We start from the raw sequence: 25,550 nt of genomic DNA, 5'->3' as shown, positions 1-25,550 counted from the left end.
TTAAAACCTCTTGAATAATAATAACAACAAGACAACCTTTGACACAAGGAAGAACAGGTGGTGTGAGTACAATCTACCATGATTTCTGCCTGGTCCCACAGGACCACCTGCCTACAACCCCTTGCACACTCCCCAACAGCCAAGTACCCACAAAAAGTGTCTGGATTGCTAAATCCCACACCAAACCCTTGGCAAGCAGGTGGTTAAAGCTTTAATTTAGGCAGAAAAACAAAACAACAACAACAACAAAACAAAACAAAACAAAACAAAACAAAAACAAACAAACAAACAAACAAAAAAACAAACAACAACAAAAAAACCCTATAGCTTCTGCAGGTGGACCTCCAGGTGATTGCTGTTAGCTATTGCTGCTGGCTATAGAGCACACCCAGAAGGTGTGAAGTCTGTTTTGGGTATCCTGCTGAGAAGGTGCTGCCTTGTGATGGTGTATTCAGTAGTGGCGTGGCTATCCTGAGGTTTGGGCTGGAGGGAACATTGGTTTTTAATGTTTTCTGCTTGGGGCTCAGCAGCACCTGCAGGGAGCCTTCCTCTGCCCTGGGGGATGAAGGTGGGCCCTCACCTCTCCTGGGGGTGTAAGAGCTGGGCTGGGGGCTGGCAAAGCTTGTGTGTGTTTTGGAGGGTGGGGAAGCAGAGCCTAGGTGATGTCTGGTGTATGGGATGTCTGATGTATGGGTGACCTCCCATGCTAACTGGTGTGTGCACCCCTGGTGTCGGCACTGCTTGCCACAGGGAGCTGTGCTGGCTGGGCTGAGTTCAGAGTGGTTATTGCTCCTGGAAATATCATCTTGCTGCTTTGGATGCGTTGCTTTTAGGCTGATGTGTGGCTGGGCCTGGCCCTTCCAACAATGGCTGAACGCTAACAGCTGAAGGCTTAACAGTAATACGCTTAGTGTAATAAGATTTATTATTTTAAATGCCTGATTAAGAGCCCTGGGGACTGGAATCCTCCCTCTTGCCAGAGCACAGACAAGCACCCTAGCACAGGTGAGTTTATCCCTCCTCCAGCAGTTTCTGGCATTGTACTCCTTGTCCTCCTCTTTTGGTGCAGAAAGGTGTTTTGCTCTGTCCTGTCTGATCCCAGTACTGCTGCTGGTTGCATCAGGGGCTCCTCTGACGTGGGTTTCTGCACTTTGATCTGGATAGCCATGGCTGGGTTGCTTCATCTGGACTCGGAATTGGGCATTACGTGAGGGTGCCTGTGATCTGGGGCTGTGGGGACATGGGTCTTGGCATCCCAGCGGCCCCACTTGCATGGGGAATGGTTTTACAGAGCACCTGGGTGTTGCACAACTGCCCTTACACGCAGCACTGGTGCACGCGACGTGCCTGAGATAAGGGGAACAGGCTCTTGTCCCAGGTCAGGTGGGAAGGAAAATAGGTTTCCACTTCCAGCAGCTCAGCCTACAAGTTCCCAGACAAAATATAAATTTCAGCTTGGCGATAAAGTATGCTCTACTAAATGTCTTCAACCATACATTCAAACTCTACTAGAGAGTTAGACCGCAAATGTAGAGGATTGAATCTGAATATTAAACCTGTGATTCCCCTGAGGGAAACTTTCTCAACTTGTCTGATTCCCCAAGGAGATCATATTCCCAAAGAACTCATCTTGCAACTAATGATCAGATGAAATGAGGCTCTGTCAGTGGCTTAGGAGACCTACCTAGGCAATATTTGAATGCATATAAAATTTTTCATGAGTAATACTGGGGAAAAAAATTGTTTGGAACTTTTCCATTGAACAAAATGAACTTAAATCTAAAAACATCTTTCTTCTCAGCCTGTGAAGTTGGTTAATGATGATTATAAACTCTGTAGCTTGTATTAAAGGGAATGCTCCTCCTTTCTATAACCTTTTCCTTTGACTGCCTTGTCAGATCTTCTATGGGAGCTGAATTAAGTTGTCACAATGTGAGAGAGATGCAGAGAAGTTGCCAATTGTCTTGGAAACACAGGCAGCTACTTCTGGGAAAGCGGATGGCTAAGGGCTAACAGGAAGGCAATTGAGTTACTCCAAATTTAGATTGTGTCCCAAATAGCATGTCTGCTGAATTCCTGCTTTGTCTATTCAGGACCTTATAATTTTTTTTATTTTTTTTCTCAAGACATTTGAAGGTAAATGCTGTCCCCATTTGGTACTATCAGAGTGGCTGTGAAGACTGGGGAGGACTTATTCTTTGTTATTAGCTTGTGATGGAAAATCCACTAACTTCCCAATGCCCTCTGCCCTGACCAGTGGAGGAGCATGCAGAGTGCTGGAGTGGGTGAAGAAGTTGGGGAGAGGTTGGTGCTGTTCCTCCCATGGGTGGGCTTTCGAGGGGGGGAGGTGCTCTGCCTGCCTTTCTCCCTACATCCCCCCTCACTTGGCAGAAGCAGCTATGTCTGTCCAGCAGCTGGACCACTGGGTGCCTGTGATGGACCTGTCACACATGTGGCTGTCCCCAGAGGGGCACAGTTGTCTGGCAGGAGCAATTTTGAGTGAGGAACTAGAGCGTCAACTGCAGCTTCTTTTCCTTCAGTACCTGGTAATAGGGTACAATGTCATTCCCCAAAAGGAAGAATTGTCCTGGGCTGTCCAAAGCACAGATGTTCAGCTCCCATCACAATAAGGGAGCTGCAGGAATGGGACAGATGCTTGAAATGTGCCAATGCCAGGCAGGCCTTTTTTTGGCAGATGCCTGGGAGGCCCTGGGTTGATGTGTGGGAAAGGGATGGGGATAAAACTGGGAAGAGTGTGGGAAAGAGCAGGGTCTGCTTCGTGTGCAGAACAAGAGTGGGCTGTGTCCTTCAGCCCAGGGTTCTGCACAGCTTATGTTCCCCATGGTAATAAAAAGGTGGATTAGCTCACAAATACTCACTGTAGATGGTTTATTTATAATATATTCCTGAACCTATATGTTGGCTGAGCAAAGCTTGTTTAGCTTTGTGAAGCAGACAAGTGTGCACAGGTATGCTCAGGAGAAATCATAGAAATGCTGATTGTTGGTGTAGCCACTGAGCAGAAGTATTGGGGAAACTTGCTATCCGTAGATGGGACTACAGGAGGGAGCACAGTGACATTCCTATACACTGGTACAATTTTCCCTTCCCTTCCTGCCTGAATCTTGCTTATAAGGGGCACAGAAGGAATAACTGAACCCAAAAAGCAGCCATGGACACCGTGTGCTCAAACCTGACTGAGTGTTGGTGGCACAGGAAGACCTGAAACTTCTGCACGGAGAAAGCAAATGCTCACAATGGGTTACTCTGCACTTCAGTCACTTGATGGCAACCATCCAGTGTCCCAAAGCACACAGGAAAAGACATTTTGAACAGAGTTGCTAAATAGCATGTAGGGGGAGGCCTACAAAAGGTCCAGTTCTTCTGGCTGGGATGATTTCTCCACAGTGAAGCAGAGAAATCCCCCAATGTGATCTGAGTGCATGGCCCTGAGCTCCTGGTGTGGTCAGTGCCCTACTGGGGTGGGCAAGACCTATCATGGAGTACAGGGTGAGGCTGGCCTGTGCTGACCTGCAGGTTGAAAATACCCATGTTTCTTTTAGATCAACTCTTTTGGGTGCGGGAGATGCTTGAAGGCCTGATTCTCCTCTCCTTTTGCTGATTTTCCACTGAGCCCTGGTGACTGGGCAGGGGAAGAGCTGAAGGCAGGCCTGACTTGCTGGGCTGGAGCCCTCAGTCACTGCGATGAGTGTCCAGGTTTCACACTGGCCTTCCCTTAATGGATTTGGAGTTGGGTTGCCAAAGAAAATAGACCCACTAGGAGCACAGGCAGCTGTTGTAGTGCTGCTAATGCCTCCTGGGTTTTGTGGCTTGCCCTGAAGCTTCTCTTGTGGGGTTCACCCTGAAAACACTGCTGGGAAAGGGGCTGCTGGGGGTGCCCATGGCTCAGGACTGAAGCATGGCTTGAGGGCTTGGCCTTGGGCCGCGAGGTTATTTTGTTCTATCCTGCCACCTCGGTCGTGGAGTATTTCCCTCCTGAAAGCATTTGCATTGCAGAGGTTGGTAACTGTTTGCTTAAATTCCTCCTGCCCAAGAGGAGAGGCACCTCTTGGCGCTTGCCTGTACAAAATGGAGCTGCCCGTGGATGACTTCAGCCCTGGATGCAAAGGGGAACCAGATGGTGCCTCAAAGGCCCTCGTCTCGTGTTGTGGGTAAATTGTGTTCATCCTGTTTGTAAATCCGACCTTGTTTCCTGTGGGACTGAGCAGTGCAGGCAGGCACTTGGCTCTCCCTGTCTCATTGTGGGGACAGCAGCTCCCTGTGCTGGACGAAGCCTTCAGTTATTCCCCCTCACCCTGGACACTCGGCTGTTCCTCAGAGGGCCAAGGCAGGAGCTCTGACCGTTTTGGGGACCTCTCCTCTTGCCTGCCCTTAGGCTACAGTGCCAGTACACAAAACCTGGGCTGGCTCTCAGGGTGGGTGCTGTGCTGCTGGTGGCCATGCACAGTGGGGTCACTGCCCCTCCAATGTCATTGTCCCCAGGGCAGCTCTGTGCCCGGCAGGTTCTCCTTCTCCATGCTGCAGCCACATGGCGTGCTGCAGCTCTGGGAGACAAGCTGCTTTCCTGGCAAACCTGTACCCCAGCCTCCTGCTTTCCTATTGCAGGGAAAATGCAGCAGTGTTCCTGCTCTGCTCCGTTTAGTGGTATTTTTTATTTATTTATTTATTTTTTGTTGTGTTATTTTCCCAGTCATCGCCACTGCTGAGTTTTGTTGTTTTCTTGTTTTACTTTTTTGTTCAAAAAGAATTTCAAATCCACTAGAGGGCAACATGATCTGCCATGGGAGAAGGAGCGAGCTGGTGAGGAAATGACACAATTTGGGGGTGACGGCTGGGGGAGGGTTGAGCAAAGGGCTTGGTTCGGCCCCATGCGGGATGGGAACAGCAGTGCCAGGGTGGGAGCCGTTTTGGGGTGGCCCCACACCGCTGCCAAGCCCAGTGCAAGGCCCACTTATATTTTACAGTGCCCTTAAGGGCATGGGGGTTGGCTGATGATCTGTGCTTGGTTGCAGTGGCAGAACAAGGATAGCTTTGTGGGGGGCTGGGGTTGGGCAGAGGTGAGCATGGTGGTGGGCATTACTCAAAGAAATGCTCCAGACTTGTCCAGCAGTGAGGACAGACATGGTAAGCTGTGATGGCAGCTGGCCAGTGGCTGTGTGGTGTGACTATAAAATCCATAAGCCTTAAAACATGGTTTCTTATCGCAGGTTTCCTTCAGCTTTTGGTGGATGGTCTTCGCTGCGTTACTGCTGTAGCAGCTCTCCCCTCCTGCTCCTCACCTTGGGCACAATGTGTGCCTGGGTGACTCCCTCAGGAAAACAAAACTCCCTTTGGAAAACAAAACACTTTGTTTTCCTTCTGTGGTTTATTTTTCTTTAATCTGCTCCATATTTGGCTACACAGAAATTTCCACTTCAGTTCAACCTGTGGGCTTCTGACAGCCAGGATTATTTAAGATCTACAGTGGGGGAAAAGGTAATCAAAGGTCCTTTAAAAGTGCAAGTTCTCAAACTCAAGTGAAGTATTGAATTTCAGCTGAGTCTTATTTTATAATCTCAGGTGAGCAGAACTGTGGGCAGCTGAAGGTGAGGTGAGTGCCTGTAGCTGGGGGTTGTCCTTGGTTTGCCAAGAGCAGGACAAGTCACCTCTCAGTGCTTGGTTCTTGCTAAGCTTTGGATCCTTAGACCCTGCACATGGGGCTGGTCCTGGGGTGACAGCAGCCCCGGGGTGGCTCAGGCCCTCAGCCCAAAATGTGCCATCAGCCCACACCCTGCCTTGGCTGAGGGGGTGAGAGGGGATGCTGCACCTGGCCCCTCTCCCCAGGAGCGATTCCCATGTCACAAAAGGGAATTTTAGGCCTGGCCTAGGGACAGGGTGTGTAAAACTAATGCTAGAGCTGCTTGGAAATAGGCCCAGATGGAAATATGCCCACATTTCTTAAAATGAAAGAAGCAAAACAGTAGTGTGGAATCCTTACAAAACAAAAAATCACATTTCCATCACAGAACAGAGCTCCACAGTGGCTTTTGTTTATTAACTTGCAGGCGTCTTTGGACAGCCTTCTCTTGTCATTCCCTCCCCCTCAACATTTCTGAAGGTTTTCATGGGAAAAGTGGCCAAGGAAACTGTAAATGCTCAATGGAAAATTTAGAAACAACCCATTTAAATGAAAACTTTTTTTTTTTTTTTTTTTTTTTTTTTTTTTTTTTTTTACCTCGCAGGGACAAACCTTGCTCTGTTTTCCAGAAAAATTACTTGGTTAACTCTTGTGAATGAATCACCCCCATTAAGAGGAAAGCACTGCTGCTCTTGTCCCCATTGCTTCCTCTTAGGCCAGTGCCTCATCCCCAGAATATGTGCTGTTAATCCTCCCCAAAGCTTGCTGTTTTCTGAAAATTCTCCCTTTTTGGCTGGCTGGGGCAGTTGCTACTGGTTATTAACGAGTACAGCTAAGAAGTGCTGCTGCTCTCTGCTTAGTGTTGTGGTGCAGATCTGTCCGATGGTGGGCACGCTGCTCCCACCCTGCAGCCACCCAGCACTGGATGGGGAGCCCATCCAGTTTTTTTGGGTGGCCCTGGGTGACACAGCTCATCTGGGGGATGCTGAGCAGGACCTGTGCCCAGTGCTGGGGCTGGCCCTGACTGCTCCTCAGCCTCTGGCAGAGGCCAGCAGGGTTTGCTGTGGAGAAACGCGGTGCTGGGGAAGCAGGGGCAGCCTGTGTTTGCTCAGAGGACCCAGGCGAAGCTGCATCCTGGGGAGCAGGGAGTGGGAGGCGAAGGAAGAAGCAGAGAGCGACTTAAAGGAGCCCTCTGGTATTTATCTGCCTGCCCATGCTGCGAGAGGCTGCTGGGGAGCTTCCAGCACTGCTGCTGCAGTATGGATGGCATTTGCTGCTTTTAAATCGAAGGGGGGGGAGAAACAAATCAATGGAAACTTGTTTTGCTTAAAAAAAAATCCTTTAGACTTGGTGATGCCTTAATGCAAATTACTTATTCATTTCAGTCAGAAGTATTTTTTGAGTTGGTTTCACATGTGATCTGCCTCATTTCCACCGCTTTTGCAGTAAAAAGGACCCGTCTCCTCACTGGGGCTGGCTATGGCAATATCCTTCAGGGATGTGCTTGCAGTTGGCAGGAGCAGAGGGCGAAGGTTCAGCTGGGGCAAACCCATCCCAAGCGGGTGCTCCTCTGGGAGGGCAGAGCTGTTGTGTGGAGATATCTGTGGTGGGTGGCTGTCCTCGGGAAGTCCCTGTGGGGCTGGGGAAGGACAGCCGTGTCCCTGTGCCAGCTCTTGGCTGTGGCCAGCAGAGCCCTTTGCTGTGCCTGGGTCCTGCTGGCTCCTGCTCATTGTGGTTGGGGTGCTTGTGGCTGCTGCAGGCTCCTTGTGTTTTTTTGGGGGGACTGCAAGGAGCAGGGCAATGCCTCCAAGACGTACGTGCAGCCTGGCAGTAAAAGCAGCAGCCTGGTGCTCGCAGCAGTGGATTTCTCAAGGTGAGAAATTTGTCCCCTGAGGTCTGCTGGGGGTGTTCCCAGGTGAGAAATTCCACCCTTATGGGGGTGTTCTCAGGAAAACACGGCTTTGGGTACTCTGCCCCCATCTCCAAGAGAAAAGCAACTTGCTCAATGGCAGTGGGAGCTTCACGGGAGGTGACTGGGTGTGTATGTGTGAGAAGTGCCAAAAAAACAACCCTAAAAACCCAACACCCTACTTTTCTCATTCTGAAAGGCCTTCTGTTAAAAAGCAAGCCAATTGTTGAGGTGTTTGTCCTTGTGCCAGAGAGTTTGTCTTTGGGAGGGTCAGGGTCTGGGCCCAGCAGCAGGTCGTTAGTTGCTTGGATGGTGCAGATAAGCAGTGACAATCAGGAGGAAAAATGACGATGAGGTGGGAGGAAAATGTTCAGAGCTGGCCTGGCTTGCTTCACAGACATCTTGGTTTTGGGCAATTGCAGAGATCCTTGCCTGTGGATGCTGTGCTGGGACAAACACGCCTGGGACAAGCAGCTCAAAGGCTGCTTTGGGAAGGGAACTTGCTTCCTGCCCAGCTTTGCCAAAAGCACAACTGAGTGTAGGAGTGCAGAGCAAATCCCTCTGCCTGGGATGCCCCGGGCTCCTCAGCAGCCACAAACCCTCCTCTCCTTTCAGCCTACAGCTGTCCCAAATACTGGAGTTTTGGCATCTGAATCACATAATTCATCAGCTACTGGAGCTATCTGGAGACTTGGGAGCTCATGGGCTGTGTTCATTGCCGTGCTGCTGTTACACCGCGTGTCCTTGCAGGCGAGCTGCGTCAGTGCTGGCGCAGAGCCTTGGCCCCGCGGCCTGCGGGTGTGCAGGGTACCGGGATGGGCAGGACAAGAGGAGGAGGGGGAGATGTGGGACGGGGGACTCATGAGCTGGAGAGGGAAAAACAGTGCTGGGGTGAGCAGAGAAGGACAGTGAAAGGGTGGAGGGAGCAGCTGGTGGAGGGAGCAGGTGAAAAGGGAGAAACCTGGAGCGGGAGAGACGGGGAATGTGGGAGGGAGAAGGGAGGAGCGTTAGCTGATGTGGGAGACTTCTTCAGCAAAAAGGAAATTAGGGCCAGGGGAACGGGAAGTGCGTGGAAAGTGTGAGGGGATGAGGGAAGAGAGAAAATGAGGAAGGAAAACTCACACTTTTGTATGCAGCCCAAGAGGGGGGAGAATGCGTGCGAGGAGTGGATTTGTGTGGGGTCACACTGAGGGGAGCACCTGGGCAGCCAGCGCAAGGAAAAGCAGGGTCTGTGGAGAACGGAGGAAGAGCAGAGGAACAGCAGCAAAATGTGGGGCTGCTTATTGGAGAAAGTCTGCAGTTTAATTTTCTTTTCCACAGTAAGCAAAGTAAAAGTGAGCCCAGCCCCTGCTCTCTCGGCACCAACCCTGGGGCAGCTCTTCTGCTGCTTCCCTGCTGGTTTTGTCACCGTGGTGTCACACCATGTGTGCAGCTATGCATGGCTGGGCCACAGAGCTGATGTTCGTTCCCAGGCCTGCCCAGGGGGCTTATCTGGTGCATTTGCACCTCTGCAGCAAGGCATTTTTAACAAGAAAAAGGTACAATTGTCTGGACAGTACAGGCTCTGCCCATATCTGATGGCTGGATGCATGCTGAACCAGGTTGTAGATTTTTTTTTTTGTTTGTTTTTTTAGTATTATTTTTTGTAACTTCATTTTATGGATGTGAGTTTTCACCAGAAGTGGTGGATATGTTTATCAGCTTCCACATCACTTAAAGCACATCCCATCTTTCCTTTACTGTAACTGGGTCCTTGGTAAAATAAAATGAGAAATATCCACGTAGCCTCGCAAAGATGCTCATGGGAAGGGTCAGAGCAGTGAAATGAATCCTGCCCAAGGACGTAAGCAATGGCAGTGGCCGTGGGTGCTGAGAGAAAATCCTTCCTACACAGCCCCCTGCTGTAAGGTGATTGTGCCTGGGGCAAAAGGCGCAGCCTGATCTGGTGACAGATAAAGGCTGAGCGAAACTTCTCCTGTTTTTTTTTCTTAGCTTTACAGCTCATAACTGGAGTGGCTGGGTTTCTTCCACAAAACATGCAAAAACTTGATGGTGGCAAAACGACTGAAAGCTAGAGGAAACTCAAACTGAATAGATTTCTGTATTTATTTTTTTTTTCCTAAAATTTTCAAACAATGCTTTGCTTCAAATGTTTCCCCTATATTTATTTATTTTTACTTAGCTTTTTAATTAAGAACGCTAACATCATGCTTCTGTAGGAAACCAAGTGCTTGATTTCACATTGAACTGAAGGGCCAGCAGCGGCAATAATCTTATCAGTGGGCATTTGCATAGCACAGAGAGGGGGAGTGCTGTGGCTCGGGGGTTGTTTGCAAGGGGGTGAGGGTGGCAGAGGAGCCCCAGGGTGCTGGGATGGGTCATACCGTGTGCTCCACAGCCCACTGGGGACAGCAGCGGGACCACAAGTGTGTGTGGGGCTCCATCTCTTCCTGTGCTGGAATCATGCAGACACCCCATGCTGCCTGCCAGGATGGAGTAAGCAACCTATAGCATCTCCTTTTCTGTCATTTAACGCCAATTCAGGGCTCTGGACCACATCGATTCCCTCTGTCCTCTCCCTTCTGCCCCAAAAGACTTAATAAAAGAAGTAATTGCAGGGTGAGGTTATTTTGCTGCATGGGCTTGATTTAGCCTCGGGGGTGTGGAGGACAGAGAAATAACAACAACAAAAAAAAAAATAAATAAAAAAAAATACCAAACTTCCTCCCCCAGCTGAATGAGATTTGTAGTATTTTATTTAAGGATGTTTTGAGGAAAGTGAACATCATCAGAGAGAGAGAGAGTGCAAGCGCGAGGAGGGCTGTGTGTGCGGTATGTGATAAGCTGAAACCATACTGCGCCAGGCGGTTTAACTGCTTCACCAGCCAGATGCAGGGGGTAAAAGGATGTGGAGCCAGACACTATATATATGTGTGTATATATATATATGTGTGTGTGTGTGTGTGTGTGTGTATGTACATATACACACGGCCCTGCTGCCTGTGGGGACCCGGCCTAGGTGGGCCGCAGCATGGCGTGGAGCCCGGTGCTTCCTGCGCTGCGGGCGGCGCTTCCTGAGGGGAGCCTGCGGGGCGAGCAGGGCCCGGCCTCACTGCCACGGGGTCCCGGCCATGGGCTTTGTGGCCAGGTCTTCTCATATCAGCTGTCCCAGGCTGGGGCACCAGGCTCGGCCTGCCTGGGAGGTGATGGTGTTTGCTGTGGTGATCTCTGCGTTGTGGCAGAGGCCAGCAGTAGCGCAGCAGCTATAGGTATCTGCGCTGTGCAAATCATTGTAGCATGACACACGTGGGGTGAAAATGAAGGGTAAAAGGGCTCGCCATGTTCCTGGCCAAGAGCCACCACAACAGAGAGACGTTAGTGTCCTTCTTTCCTCCCCCTCTTCAGAAGGGAGTACGTTGCAAAGGCCAGAATAGGCTTTCAAGGCTTTCTTTGCACGCTGCTGTTCTGAGCTCTCAGGATGTGCTCTGGTTGTCTTCTGGCTTTTCCTGAGATGTTTAAGGAAAATGCAGTTATCTTGCACCCATTCAGGAGGTGAGAGCTGAAGGAGAGCCCCCCGCTGCTGTGGGACGCAGGCACCAACAAGGGGTCGGAGTCCACCGCCTGCCGCAGCACTGGGGGAGCACTGCCGTGTGGTAATGGTGTGCTGAGCAGTGGCTTCTGTGCCTGCTCGGCTTCCTCCTTCCACCCCTCAGACACCTCTGTCCTGAGCGTAACCTGCTGTTGCTGGCTGCTGTGCCAAGCCAAACCTGCGGGGTGGCTGCAGTGTCCCTGGCAGGGCTCAGGGACAGCTCGGGGACAGGGTTCTGCTGCTGCTCTTCAGGTGCATTTATTTTGAGGAAGAGAAAGGTGTTTCCCACCCATTCTTACAACCCTAGGAACTGGGGGTTTAGGACACCAAATATCCCTAGATAAGTTGCTATAGCAGGAAGGGCCCATGAGACATCTCAGCCCTGCAGCAGCCGAGACCCCTCTGGGACAGCATGCAGCCCGTTCCTGCTGCCAGACGGGGCTGACGCATCCTGATAGCCCCAACTCTTAAAAATGCTTGATCTCACTGAAGAAAAATGCTTTATTTATCTTTTGCTTAACCTAATTTGAAGAAAAGGCCTTGCTTTCGTGGCTTGGCAAGGATACTGTCCAGAGAGTGTGGCGATGGAGGATGTTTACTCAGAGCTGGAGCAGGGGTGGGGCTTCCAAAAGAGGGAGCTGGGCGCAGGGGACGTCTTCTCCACTTGTCATTTTAATTTCATCTGTTTAAATGATGGGTCTTGGCTTCTCAGAGGGAACAGAGTGATGCTGGACATGTCTTACTGTTGTGGTAGGGCAGTGTGATTAGGGCTCCCAGTGGTGATTCCTCTCTACACGTAGGTGGCTGCCTCCTCCTGCATCCTGCCCCCACCCTACTTCACTTTCAGCTGCCGCTGGCTGTCCCTTGCTCCTTCCCTGGGAGCTGTGCGAGACAAGACAAGAGCAGGGGCTCTGGAGACACGTCCTGGGCAAGCCCAGAAGAAGGCAACATGCCCTGCACACCAGCCACTTGCATGGCTGAAGGGCACCGAGCTGCAGGCACATGCAGAAGCATCCCACGTGTAGTCGGGGCATGGAAAGGCACAGCCTGAAGGTCCCTGTTGCTGTTCCCAGAAGGACGGGCAGGGCTTGGTGCAAGCAGCCTCTCTGCTGCTGTCCCCAGTGCCCTGTTGTCCTTCCCCCAGGGCAGCGTGGGCTGGGTGGCTCCTCTGCAGCCTCCTCACGCGATGCAGCAGCCAGTCGGGTATTTCTGCTCTATCTGGACCTCAGATGAGCACAGAAAAGCTCCTCAAAGCTTGGCTCTAGCTGACTGCAAGAAGTGCTGCACAGCTCTTCTTCACTTGCCCTTGCTTTGCCTTTTGTTTTCCCCTCTGTTTTCTTGATGCAGGGTGGTGGGGCAGCATTTGAATGCCCAGCAAATGAGACCAAGGCGGATTTCAGCAACAACTGGTGTACCCCAGGCTCTCCTGCAGTCAGACGATGCCAGGTGAAGTGGAGGAATTGGGGTGCTTTTGTCATCTGGTGTGAGCCTGCAGCAGCGAGAGCAATGCTTTGCTCCCCTACCCGCTACAGCCACCTCACGTCCTGCTTCTCCTCACTGACAGGCACCTGCGTTTCTGTCCATAATTGTAATGTACGGCGGAAGCAATTTTAGGCTCACTTTTGCATAATTTTTTAAGTTTTTGTTTTCTGAATGAAGATTGTTTGACCCCTCTCCATGCTCTGGAAGAGAGACAGTCGTATGACTCTTTATTACATTTTGTAGATTACGTATGCCCATACAGCATACGTTTACGATGAATTTATAGACCCCTATAAAGGGGCTTACGGGCATTATATTTAATTAATGCAGCAGAAATTATATCGTTGTAATAACTGCCTGGCCTTTCGATGTAAAAAACAGCGCCAAGGATTCCCAGATGAATCATCCCTGATAAGAACCAGAAATGACACAGGCCATATATTGTATGGCGAATTTGTTTGGATTGGTACCTTTAGGGTATTCAGCCTTGCCAAGTCTCCGTGGTGCTGACACAGTTTATTACACATTTTCATTTATTAAGAGATTATTTGACTGCAGTTTGTTGTTTTATTGTACAGCAGGTGATAATTTTACACTAAATTAACTGTAACATCTCTGTTAGGAGCAGGCCGAAGAGGCTTCTTGCTATGAAGCTAAATACTAAGTAATGGCTTTTATTCATCGAGGGAGTAATTTGCTCTCATGCGCAGGGCCCGGCTCAGGCTCTCCCACAACCCATAATTAGTCGGTGTGCGTTTGTGGCCCGCATTGGGGTTACGGGTCCCGTGCCTTCAGACTGGCTCTGTGCTCGTGCTGAGGAGCTCCCAGCTTCAGGGCTTGAAAATGGATTGAGGCTACCAAATTTGTGAATTGGCAGGCCCCTTTCCCCCAAAATGGGTAACTTTGGAAGGAGAAATATTTATTGAACCCCCCTTTTTGCTGTTTGAAATAGATTACAGATGAGCAATTTGGCTGTCCCTTAATGAAGTCCATTACACCGGGCTCGTTTCGGAGCCTGGCTCACACAGATACTGTTGAGCTAAGCTTTGTGGTGGGAGATGGGAATTCTGCATCAAATTGAATCGGAGACTGGAGCAGGAACAATTATTGCTGCAAATTATTAAAGCCTCGCTATATTGGAAATTCACAGCATGCGTATCACGGTAACTCACTGTTAAGAAGAAACATACTACAAAGCTAAAAATAGAGGAAAAACCAGAACCATATTGCTTTGATCACAATTCCATGTTTAAAGGAAGTCATCACTGGCAAAATAATCCCCTTCCCAGCCGCGCCGTGGATTAGCTTTGGTTAATGCTAACGCTCCCTCAATATGGGGTGCATCAAGGGAGAAATTATCAATTAAAATCTAAGGCTGGGTAAGTAATTCATAGGAAATAATCTACTCGAGGGAACCCCCCCAACACACACGCGTGCTTTTCTCACTTCTGACTCTTCTGCCAGCAAACCCTCACCTTCTCAGGTGCTTTGCTTTGGCCCAGTGGATGCCAGCACATCTTGCTGGTGCGCAGCCCCTCACCAAGCCCTCAGCCGTGAGCTGCATGCGCTTGCTTGGCCTGGACAAGCAGATAAAGCGTTATCTTGCTGGCTGCTGATGGGGGTGATCAGAGCTCCTAAATTCGGTGTCCAGTGTGATTTTCCTTATGATTAGTTATTCCAAATTTTCTTCCGGGGAATATTTGCTAGTGCTCATTTTAAGTTCTCCATTCAGAGATCGCTGTGCAGCGAGCTTGCTGGCTGGAGCACTCATGGGAAGCTCCTGCAAAGCAGTGCGCATTTGTGGATTAAGAATTTAAATGATTTCCTTTTCTCTTTTCCCCAGCATTTCCCAGATCTATAAGTATTATTCATTTGTAGGTGTTAATGGTTTTAAATGTGAGACCACATGAATGGCTGTTGTCTGTTGCTTTTAGGGAATGACATTTGATTTCCTGCCTCCCCAGTGGTCCCTATTTTCTGCAGAGGGAACTACTGGCATTTCTTTTTTTGCCCCACAAGGGCATCCTATGTCCTGGCCTGTGAATCAAGTACTTGTGGGTGGGAGGCTGTGCTCATACACCCCAACCAAGATGTGAATATTTGGGGAAAAAGCTGACGGACACCAAAGGTCCATGTGTGCAGAAGGTGCGCTTGAGAACGAACCCTGTGCTGGATAGCTTATGAAAGCTGCTGCTGCTCCTGGAGCCACCAGCAGAAAGGGATGAGCAGGTTTGGAAGTGAGATTCAAATGAATCCTCTGTGCATATCTTTTGTGCATAGTTAGGGATTTAAATACACTGGGACCTCTGGAGGAGGTTCCCTTGGAGCACATTCAGAGGGAAGTTGCCCTGTGCCTGGGCTGGACCCTGCAGGTCCCTCCTGCCCCTAGCTCTGCACAAGTCCAGTGATGATTTCACCCTGATTTTTATCTATTTCACACCCAAGGCTGGCACACAACAGCATAATGTGAGCTTGTAAAGCCCTGAGGGACCCCCGTGGGGGCTGTTTTAGGAGGGCTCGTGGGGTTTACAAGCTCAGGGTTGCAGGCAGTGAGGGGAGCTGGCACGAATGGTACAGCCACTGACCAGGCTGTTTGAGATGCAGGCACATTTCTCTGATCTGCTCTGATCATCACACCAGGTAATTTCACTCTTCACGATAGTTAAATGCAGCCTTATTTTTAACATCCTGCAAAATTATTAGAACTGCTGCTGTTATCACCTGCAAGGATGAAAAACCCTAAAAGGACACCCCATACAAAATGGTGCTTGCAGGTTACACCAGAGTACACGCTGTTAGCTTACATTCCTCCCCACCCAGCACCCCTGCAGCCTGTTCAAGGCACTGTAAGTAAAACCCGAACTGCTGATAACCATTTTACATATGAAAACCTTGATTTTATTTGACAGCATAAGACTTGAGGAGAAAGTGGGGGGAGAAACACAGAAGAAAGTAGATTTTGCTAGTGGAGTAAATGCAGCAGAGGCATTACAATTTCTGGGAGAGCGTTGGGAGCAGCATAAAAAGGCTGAGAGAGAAACAGCAGCTTAAATTTTGATTGTCTGTTTGGGGTGATAGTAAAGTCAAGAGTGCCATTTCCAGCCTAAAATCCCTATATCCAATAGTAAAGAGTATTAGAGCCTAAAAAAAGGATTTGAATAAAAATGTCTTCGACTCCAGCTCATCACAAAATTAAAGGATTTGTTCCAGGAGGCACAGTAACCACATGAAGAGACCCCCCCCAGATCCATGCCTTTGAAGCTTAAGTTTTAATTCAGGATTAAAAAAAATAATGATAAAATGGAGTTGCAGGAGGCCCTGCTGAGGTCCAGCACGATGCCCTAGGCCAGATCCTGTGTTGCTCCCTGCCTGCAGGCTCTGAAGAGGGAAAGCTGCCCTGGTGGTGCTGTCGGGGCAGGAGGGCTGCAGCTGTGCAGGAAAGGCATTTACAGCTCACAGCTCACTCATTTGGGGCCTCCTAACGTGGGACACAAGGAGAGAGCTGGTGGCTTTTACATCGCACCATTACCTCCGAGCACAGACAGCAGCAGGGCAGCCTTCAGCTTGTGGTGAGGGGCTGCTGCTCAGCAGATGCAGGTTTTGGTTTTTCACCTTCATCCTCCTGTGCAGCCGCCGAATCACTTCCATTGGCTCTGGGAAACATTTTGACAAAATTTCCCTTCTTCAAATAAAGAACTCATTAAGTTCTCTGCTCCTCAGAGTCCCCGTGCTTCCCCATCCCCAGAGGCGCAGCGCTGAGCCTAATCACTGCCTGGAACAACTGCGGCCTTTATTTTGGTGTAAAGCAACAAGGAAAAAAAAAGAAAAAAAAAGGTCCCCTGTGTATCCAGCTGTAACACTTGCTCGAGTGTAGGAAAATGGAGGAGCCCACAACCGATTTCCAAACCCGCATCTTCCTTTTTCCTGTAATGAGTGATGCATAATTTACACAAGGGGAAAAAAAAAAAAAAAAGAAAAACCACACCTTATGAAGCTGAACGTTTTTTTCTTTCTGTTTATTTTAATTTGATTGCAAAAGGGCTGGAGCTCCAGAAAGCCAAGATAAGAGCCCTGCCCGTGCCTTGCTGCAGCGAGCACCGTATGGGGGATGGCGAGGCACGATAAGGCTCGAGGTAAGGCCGCGAGGACTTGCTTGGGTCCCTCCAACAGTTATCGCCGACGCCGTCTCGCCTCTTTCCTGTTTTGCAAAGGAAGAGCACGGCGAGGAGCACCCCGTGGCGGCGGGGGCAATCACAGCCTCAGTCAGCGCGATACCTGCCCACACCCAGGGCTACAGCAGCAAGCCGCTGACGGCAGCCGGTACAGTAAAAATTCCTGCTGGGCGCTGTGGCCACGTCGATTTTGGCGTCCCTGGAAGACACGCGGCGTGGTGACACGTCTCCTCTGCCGGCTGACTCACGGGCTGCTCCTCCCGGCCTCTGCGAGAGCTGGGAGCGCTCTGCCTCCGGGGGCTGAGACCTCTCGGCGCTACTTCTGGACTCGCCGCTCCCACCCTTTCTCCTCCGCAACCTCTTCTGCAATTTCTGGAGGCTTCGCCTCCACGGCGCTTATTAAAGAGCTTGTTGGAGGCAGGGAGGCCGGCGATGAAACTTGTATGTACAATTAAAAGCAAACAATCTGCTCTGCTAATCCAGCCTTTAAGGCCTGAAGTAAACAACTGCATTTCAAGGGAACGCTGCTACGGATGGAAAAGTCTGTCGGGTGCTAGTTGTTTTTTTCTTTTTAAGCACAAGACAAAATGTTTAACTGTCTAAAAGCTCTAAGCCCTGATTTGTTATGGGGAGATAACAGCTCCATGAATTAGATGATCAAAGATGACTTTATTAGTGAATTCTAGCATTGGCTTCTGCTTGTTTATGGGGCAGGCAAACATCTATGTGAGCATTTATACCGATTTTTTTCCAGTGAGTTATCTGCCGTAATTGCTGTAATTCCCTAATCCGGGTATTTGCATCAGCGCTGTGTGCTGATTATGACCTGGTTCAGTGCATTTATCTGTGCCGATTTTCAGCAGCTCTTTTGGGAAAACAAAACAAAACAAAACAAAACAAAAAACAATCCCAAAGACAAAACAAACAAACAAACAAACAAAAACCCAAGCAGGTCTCTTCCTACCATGGAAGTTTGCCACGTTTCAGACCTCCCTTCCCAGCACTGACCAGGGGCAGCCCGCCTCCTGCGGCGCCTGCTTGCCCTGCTGTGAGCTGCCAGAGCTCACAGCCTAGGGACTGGCGAGAAACTAAAATCATTACATTTGTTCTCTGGATTTCCGACACGTAGCGTGCGTGTTTATCTCAAGGCGGGTTAGACACCAATTAGCGCTGCTCACTAATGAGGGCACAATCAGCCAACCTTGCAGTACGGAGCGTGCGGAGCGACGTAGGCGCGGGGAGGCTAAGCACAGCTGACAGCTCATCTCACCGCTTCTCCTGGTGCTGCCCTGAACATCCTGCCAGCACATGCCTTGCAGGTAGCTTTGCAAGCAGCGAGGGGGGGCTCTTCTGAAGCGAGTTTTTTGGGAGGACCGCGTGATTCTCATGGTTGCAGCTTTTGGACCATGATCACACGCTGGCAGGCATCAGCTGGAAGTCCCCCCCTGAGACCTCCACTCCTGGTTCCCCCAACCTTGCTGCGTTAGGACATTGGAGGTGGAACTTAAAAACATAAGAAAAGGGCTGAATGGAGGTGTCTGTGCCCACCCGACTGGCAGCTCGGGACTCGCAGAGCGGTGCCAGCCCGAAGCGGGGTGAGCGCTGGCTGGCTCGCCAGCGGTGCTCTGTCTGTGGGGACTGGATTTACTTGCTGTAAGGAGCCATCTAGTGAGGGTTTACTGCACATAAAATCAAAGGAATCTTTTTTTTTTTTTTTTTACTGTTTCCAGGCAATACCGAAAGAAAACGTGAGCGAGCAGTGGTGTTTTCCTTTTCACCCCCCCGCTCCGTGGGCCTGCCCTCAGAACCGGCGAGAGTGAAAGCAAAGACGCACGAGGAGGCCTTGGCGTGGGTCCCTGGGGGGAGCGGGGGCTGACCCCAGCACAGCGATAAAGGGGGCCATGTCCACGTGGTGTGTGCCTTTGTGCTCGTTTGCTCGGTTTGGGGGTTGTTCGTTAAAGAGGAATGAAGTTAAGCAGCTGGAAATGCTGGCTTAGAGCTGAGAGGGTCAGCGTGCTGCAGAAATGGGAAGTTATTGCTCCCGGAGCATCGAAAGCACGGCTACATTGCAAATCCACACTGCTGTGAATGCTGCAGCCCGCGGGGCATTGCAGAAGGCACTGGACACACCGAGTTAGAGATGAAGCCCTCAAGTTGGTCAGGAAGATGACAGCAGCCTCCCTGCCGTTGGCAGCAAGGTTTGGCGCTGGCCTCCAGTGAGCGTGCTGGCCCGCAGCATCCTCTGCACTGGGTGTACCAAAGCGGTCTCCAGGCTGAAGAGGGGTCTCCCTGGGGGTGTGCGTGGGCTTTGTGCTGCAGTCTGCATCCTGACGCACACGGCAGAGCCTCCTCTTCCTCCTCCTCTTCCTCTTCCCCCTCCTCCTCCTTCTCCCCCTCCTCCTCCGCCTCCTTCTCCTCCTCCAGCCCCTTGCAGCTTCTCAGGGTGGGAGTTTGCGAGTGTGCAGGCAGTTCCACATCTGCTCTCCACAGGCAGATTTTTGGGTCCTTTAATGCCCCAGCTCGTGCCCTCCTGCCCTGGGTGCACAGAGAGAGGTGCTCGGTGCTGTGACACGCAACAAACAGGGCAGGGATCGTTCATGGCTACGCTGCACATCGGGACAGGGAAAATAATCCGACTGCTATAAACAAGCCTTTACAAAACCCAGATGCCTTCATGCACAAGAAAATGCTGTAAATTATGAATGTCTGTCATTTTACAATAACTATTCCTTGCCTTTTCTTTTGGAAAATGCAAACAATGATTTTTTTATATTTATATATATATATATATATTTTACACAGAGAAAATCCCCATTTTTGGTAGGTAGAAAGTATTTGGCTATATCAGTGATTAACAGGGTTAATGTAATAGCTGCAACTGAAATGCAAAAAGCAAACAAGCCAAACAGAGAGAAATGGCTTTGTTATAATGGCTTCATTATGGATTTTAAAAAGTTTGCTTTTTCTTGCAGTTTGTTGTCAGAAGGAATTGGCTGAATTCAGTCAAAATGGTTTGTTCTTTGTCTGTCTGTGGTCACCATAGCTACCACCTCCATCCGTTAACATATGTGGTATTATTTCGTTCCTTTCTCTTAAACCCCATTCACAGATGCTGTCAAGATTTCCCTTTGTACCTTCGTGCCAGGGCCGTGCCGGGTTTGGCTCAGCACAGCGTGAGGCACGGGGCTGGGCACCGGGCGTGGGCCAGGGGCTGTGAGGAGCAGTGGGGCATGAGCTGTCAAGGTGCTGCGGTTCCTGGGGAGGCTCTGCCGGGTCCTCAGCTGCCGTCGGTCAGCATAAAGGCAGAAATTTTAGCAGAGCTGGTGTGTCAGCCAAGGTCAGGGCCGGGGAAGTTCCTCATCACACGGGTGTTGGGTGAGGAGCCTTGGGATGAAGGGAGGTACAGCTATGACATTAAAACAAATAAATAATATGACTTTTTATTGAGCCTGGACGTGTATCCGCTCTGCAACGTGAGTGATTGGAGTATTTAGCGGATATCAGATTATCCACATTTCACATTTTAATTGGCACTGAATTGGGGAAAAAAAAAAAAAGAAAAAAAGTCAGTTTCCTCTGCTGCTGAATGAGAAGATGACTGAGACAGCTTCATTTTCTTTCTCAGCAGCTGAGCAGGCAGGTAAATGTAGTGATGTGAATTTGTGTGTGGTACAGGTTACAGTGGGGTGGCCATAAGAGGAATTAGATAATCAGGAAAATATCCAATTTTCTTTCAAAGCTCTCACAGTAAGGAATAAAGTTAAGGTGAATCTGTCTTTTTTTTTTTTTTTTTTTTTTTTTTTTTTTTTTTAATATAAAAGCCTTTGTTTAAAGCTCTGTGGGTCTGATTTTTAGAGCACCCTGCCCTCTGGTTTCTTTTAGCTGGGGATGTGGGTGTTTGGCGTTTCTCTGCAGCCACTAATGCCTGCGGAGTAGCTGGAGAAAGTGCGAGGGACATTATTGTAATGAGGGGATAATTCTGCTTCTCCTGCCTGCCTTTCAGCACAGATGAAAGGGTGCCTGGGTGTCACGTTTTGTGCTCTGAAAAAGGCAATTCTGCTTTCCTGGCTCTGCCCCCCCAGGGGCAGGGATGCTTTCCTACCGCAGGCCACATCTGCGTGCCCAGCGTAGGGCCCGTTTTTCAGGCCTCCTGCTTCAGCTGTAAAAATTCACTTCTCATGCATGGCTGGGAAACAAATCGTCAAGACAGACCATAACTGCTCTGAGAGGGCCATTAGTTCCCGGTGTATGAAAAATCCATGCTTAAAAAAGTGAGTGCTGTTCACATCTACACACCAGGCCATGACCAGGCCTTGAAGACACGACAGCCTGCATGGAAACCATCGTGTCCAACACCACAGGCACTGAGACAGCAGGAACAGCTCCCTGTGCGTGGATAGTAGCTCAATATTAACCCAGAGTCATCCAGCACCCCTGAGCAGGTTGGGATCCACATATACTCCAGGTTTACACCGACGTAACTCAGAGGAGGAAGGCTGCAGCACAGAGATTTGGCCCGGTGAGCGAGAGGTTGGTGCACCACTTCTGGCATCCCCAGAGAGGCGAGTCCCAGCAGGGAGCTGCTGTGAGGGGCCACCAACACGCTGCCCGTGGAGAAATGCCATCTGTCCCCCAGCTGGGTGTCAGGACGGCGGTGGGGGCACGGCACATCTTTGGTGCCCTTGGTGTTGGATGAGGGAAACGCCTGGGGCAGACGGGATCTGGGATCGCAGCTCTTTTGTCTTCTTGTCATTTTAAGGGCACTAAGTCGTGGCATTTTCTAAAATTGTTTCTTTTAGTTGGTGATTAATCCCTCACTGGATGCCAAATCGAGGTTTCATTGATTTTTTTTTTTTTCCCTTTTCCAGGTTTTCGTGTGTTGAAGGTTTTCTTCAGACAAATAGCAGCAAGGAACCGACTTTGGCTTCTTGCTCCTCCCGCTGAGATCACCGGCATTTGAGATTACATGGGGATTAGGAGGAAGAGAAAGTACGAAATCAAAGGTTGGCACTGCAGTGCCAATGGGTTGTGCTGTGCCATAGGGGTGTGTTCGTGGAGGCACCGGGCCTGAGCCTTCTCATACTGGTTTCACAGCAAAGGGAATTTCCAGGAATTTTGGTGGAGTGATCCCTACGTATGTCAGGAGGATGTGAATAAGTTGATTTTCCCCACTCCCATGTGTGCATCTGGACACACCAACCTCTAAGATTTTTCTCTCTCTTATGTAAGTTTGCTCGAACCTCTGACTGCATGCTTGGAGACCAATTTGAGATGAATTTCTAACAGTTTCCTTTCCCATGGGAATGCCAGTGGTAAGAAACTGCTCCTGGGAAAAGCTTGTTCCATCACTCAAAAAAAAAAAAAAAAAAAAAAAAAGAAGAAAAAAAAATCAACAATTGATTTAAAGACTGAAGGGCAAGGATTGTATTGTGAAACAGTTTTTAAAAATTAATATCTCCTGTTAACCCCCGGCTCTATTAATGTACAGCATCCAGTCTTTGTCCCATCAGGTCTGGTGACACAGAGCTCCCCAAATGGATTGTGTGGATTTCTTGTTCTAAATCTCTTAGAAAAACTGTTATTGTACTCCAGGTCACCCTGAGAACGATGGCAGCTGTCACCCACAACACTATCTCCCAGGGTTTAACCTGCACTGGCTGTTCTGCTGCTGAGACGACGATGGAGAGAAATGAAAGAAATTTATAAAAAGAGAGCGAGCTCTTCCCAGAGCAGCTTCGTGCTTGCTGCAATCATTCCTACGATAAAGCAGCTCCCAGATGGAAATCTTTTTCCCCTTGTTTTGCTAAGGAATGATGAATCTCTCTGCAGCTTGTGTTTCCATTCTGATATGGAGATTTTCTGCTTAGACATAGCACCGAGTGGGGCAGACCCACCAGCTATCTGGGGCTTTCTGCACTGATTTTGCTCCCTGATCCTTCTGTGGAATACAGGGCTTGCTTTCTGTGAGAAGGCACCGGCTGTAGGGGTGTGTGTGTGTTAATGCTGCCGTGTCACCCCCATCACCGCTGTCCCATCCACTTTCTCTTCTTCAGGCTGCTCAGGGGCGCAGGGTGGGAGCAGAGAGGAGATGCATCTCCAAAGCCTTAAGAAAATCAGCTTGCTTTTGGGCGTCAAGGGGGAATGGGGCTGTGCAGCAGCCTGACATTTAATTAACGGAGAGCTGCTCCCAGGGGAGCCGGGGGCAGCACAGGGTGTGGGGAAGGCCGTATGCCCCAGGAACCCGATCCCCGCTGGGGGAGGCTCTCAGGGCACAGATGTGTGACTCCCGCTGCCCTGGTTTCATAAACTGTGAACCAGCCCTTGGTGCTGACACCGAAACAGTGCCAGCTCCTCGTGCTTTCCCTTTGGGAATTCTCTCTGCCCACTGCCAGCCCAGGACACCCTCTGCTCTGCCTCCCCTGCTCCCCTGGGCTGCCACGCAGCCTTTCTCCTGCCTCCCCCAGTGCCGCTGCCTCCCTGCACCCTCTCACTCCCACCACCGTCCTCCCCGCAATTTTTCCTGCTGGCCTCCCACTCGCTACAGGATATGAGCCATTCTCTCCAGTGGGGAATAAAAATTTGGATTATAATTTGCCTTTATTGCTCCTTCTCCAGAATCAGCTTTCAGGCTGCAGGGCTGCAAGGAAGAATTTTCAAGGGAGCGCAGGAGATTTAGGGACAGATTTTTAAGGTCTTTTAGTTACATTAAAATGAAATTAGATGCCCCTTGGGATTTTTCAACAGAACTAGATTTTTTAATTATTTTTTTTAATTTTCCACGTGATGTCTGTTTATATCTTCAGGCATTTAAATGCCTCCAGAGATTTGGCTTTTGAACACCGAAGTCCCCTTGGAACCAACGAGAGAGGGGCATAAACTCCTGGACATTTCCTCCAAATTCCAGCCAAAATTGTCAAACTTGGAGCAGGAAGTTCTAATGTAGGAGCTTATAAACCTGATTTCTGCTCTGCTTTAGCACCAGGGGAAAACAAGCAAGCAAGCAACCAACCCATAGCGTTGGCCGCATAAACATCTTGTTCAAAGGGTAATGTTTTCCTGATTAATAGCCTTTCGGTATTAAAAACTATCAGTCTCGAGGGTGATTAATTGTCCCTTCTGCTGTTAGTAACCAAACACGTCTGTATATGCATACGTGTACACACATACTTACAGACACAGCCGTGTAACATGCATGCTCTCATGGGGGTGAGCATTTTCAGTGCCTCTCTTTTCAAGGAAAATAGGTGAGAGCTGCTTTGTACAGCTCAGGCAAATGGGAAGGCATTTAGTTTTTGTAACCCTTTGTGGCAAGGACTGGCAGCAACGTGAATGTGCCGAGAGCAGTGCATCGTGGCACAGCCAGCAGGCACTGAGCTGGGCAGGGCGGACACGAGGGAAGAGGCAGCAGACACGGCGCTTTTTGCCTGGGGAGCGGTGCCTGCTCCGTTCTCAGGCACCCCCGCGGCATTGCTGCTTCAGCTCAACTGTGCTTGTGGGCCCGACGGGGTTAATAGCCATAAAAAAAAAAAAAATCATTTAGAAGTTGGCAAGGAGAGAAGCTTTCCCCTTGACAAAGATAACCAAATTTTGAGAAATTATTTAAAAAGACAGTCCTGCCTGTCCGACCTGTTCAGCTGCAGTAAGCACGGAGCAGCGACACCGCCTTCAGAAGGAAAAGCCTTTTTTTCCCTCCCCCTTTTGCTTTGCTATCTAAGCAGCCGGACGGATTAACCACTAAGTTACGGTTCTGTCCAGAAGCCCCAGTTAGGCTCAGGGCCGAGGAAAAATGCCAGTGTGGCGTTAGGGGACTCAGCCAGCGGCTGCTGGTGCACCAAACTCCTCCTCCCGATCCTACGCGGCTTCGGCAGCCTCGGCAGGACGCACGGTGCCCGCAGTCACCGGCAGGAGCACGGCCTACGGTATCTGAATGAAGAACCCGTGCAGGCCAAGACGACCCTGTGCCTACCAGGGTCTGTCTTAGCGCTCGGGGGTTTTCCTCCCTATCAGCCCCTTCTTGCAGGACTTTAAAATAATGAAGTTTTAATATCAGAGATCTCCGGAGTAAGGGGAGTGAGCTGGAGGAATTCACTTTGTTGCTTCGAACCTCGCTCTTTTGGCATTAGCAACGTTCAGGGGCTGCAAAAAGTGCATTCACTGTTGCTGCTGAAAAATAAAACACAATTCTGTATTTTGTGTACAGTCTCTGTGTACACACTCGCCTACACTCAGTGCAGAGTTTTCTTTAGGGCCAGAAAAGAATTTTTCAAAGTTTGCTTCCAGAACAACGCTGAAATCTGCAACGCCGCGTTGGGACACTCGCTCAAAACTTTTTGGTTTTCAGGCTTTTAGAATAAGAAAGCCAGCACCATTTTTAAGGAAGCAAAAACAAACACGAAAAGCTTTCTCAAGGCTTAGGAACTACAAGCCTGAGCAGCACCAGAGATGTTAAGTTCACAGCTCATGTGCTTCTGCAGAAAGGTTTGAAAGAAAAAAAAATCATATGAAATAAAATAAATGCCCTGCCAGGGCTGAAGACGGTGCTGCTGGCCTGGAACAATAGCTGTGACAGGTGCAAAGTGCTGAGACAGTGACAGCCCCGAGACTTCCTGCTCGGGGACACACACACACGCACACACACGCACACACACCTCATCCTCCTCTTCCCTTTCCTTGGCTGCTGCTGAGGGGCAGGGGAGGCGCGGGCAGGGTGAGCCTCGTGGCCCCACCGGTGGCTTTTGAGCAGTTGGCTTCTGGCACGGC

General features: G+C 49.8%; 1 long non-coding RNA gene across 2 annotated transcripts; it reads left to right on the top strand.

Annotated features, from left to right (window-relative positions):
• Nucleotides 1-464: 464 nt before the first annotated feature.
• Nucleotides 465-25,120, top strand: LOC106017470 (uncharacterized). Of its 2 annotated transcripts, XR_011809453.1 has the most exons (4): nt 465-1,005; nt 16,658-18,109; nt 18,521-21,309; nt 21,659-25,099. It is a non-coding gene; the product is annotated as an uncharacterized lncRNA (long non-coding RNA). The 2 variants fall into 2 exon arrangements; XR_011809452.1 differs by having other exon boundaries at nt 16,658-21,309; nt 21,659-25,120.
• Nucleotides 25,121-25,550: the final 430 nt, after the last annotated feature.

Source organism: Anas platyrhynchos, chromosome 5 (assembly GCF_047663525.1).
Source record: "Anas platyrhynchos isolate ZD024472 breed Pekin duck chromosome 5, IASCAAS_PekinDuck_T2T, whole genome shotgun sequence".
Lineage (NCBI taxonomy): Eukaryota > Metazoa > Chordata > Aves > Anseriformes > Anatidae > Anas > Anas platyrhynchos.
This window is presented reverse-complemented; position numbering and strand designations above follow the sequence as displayed.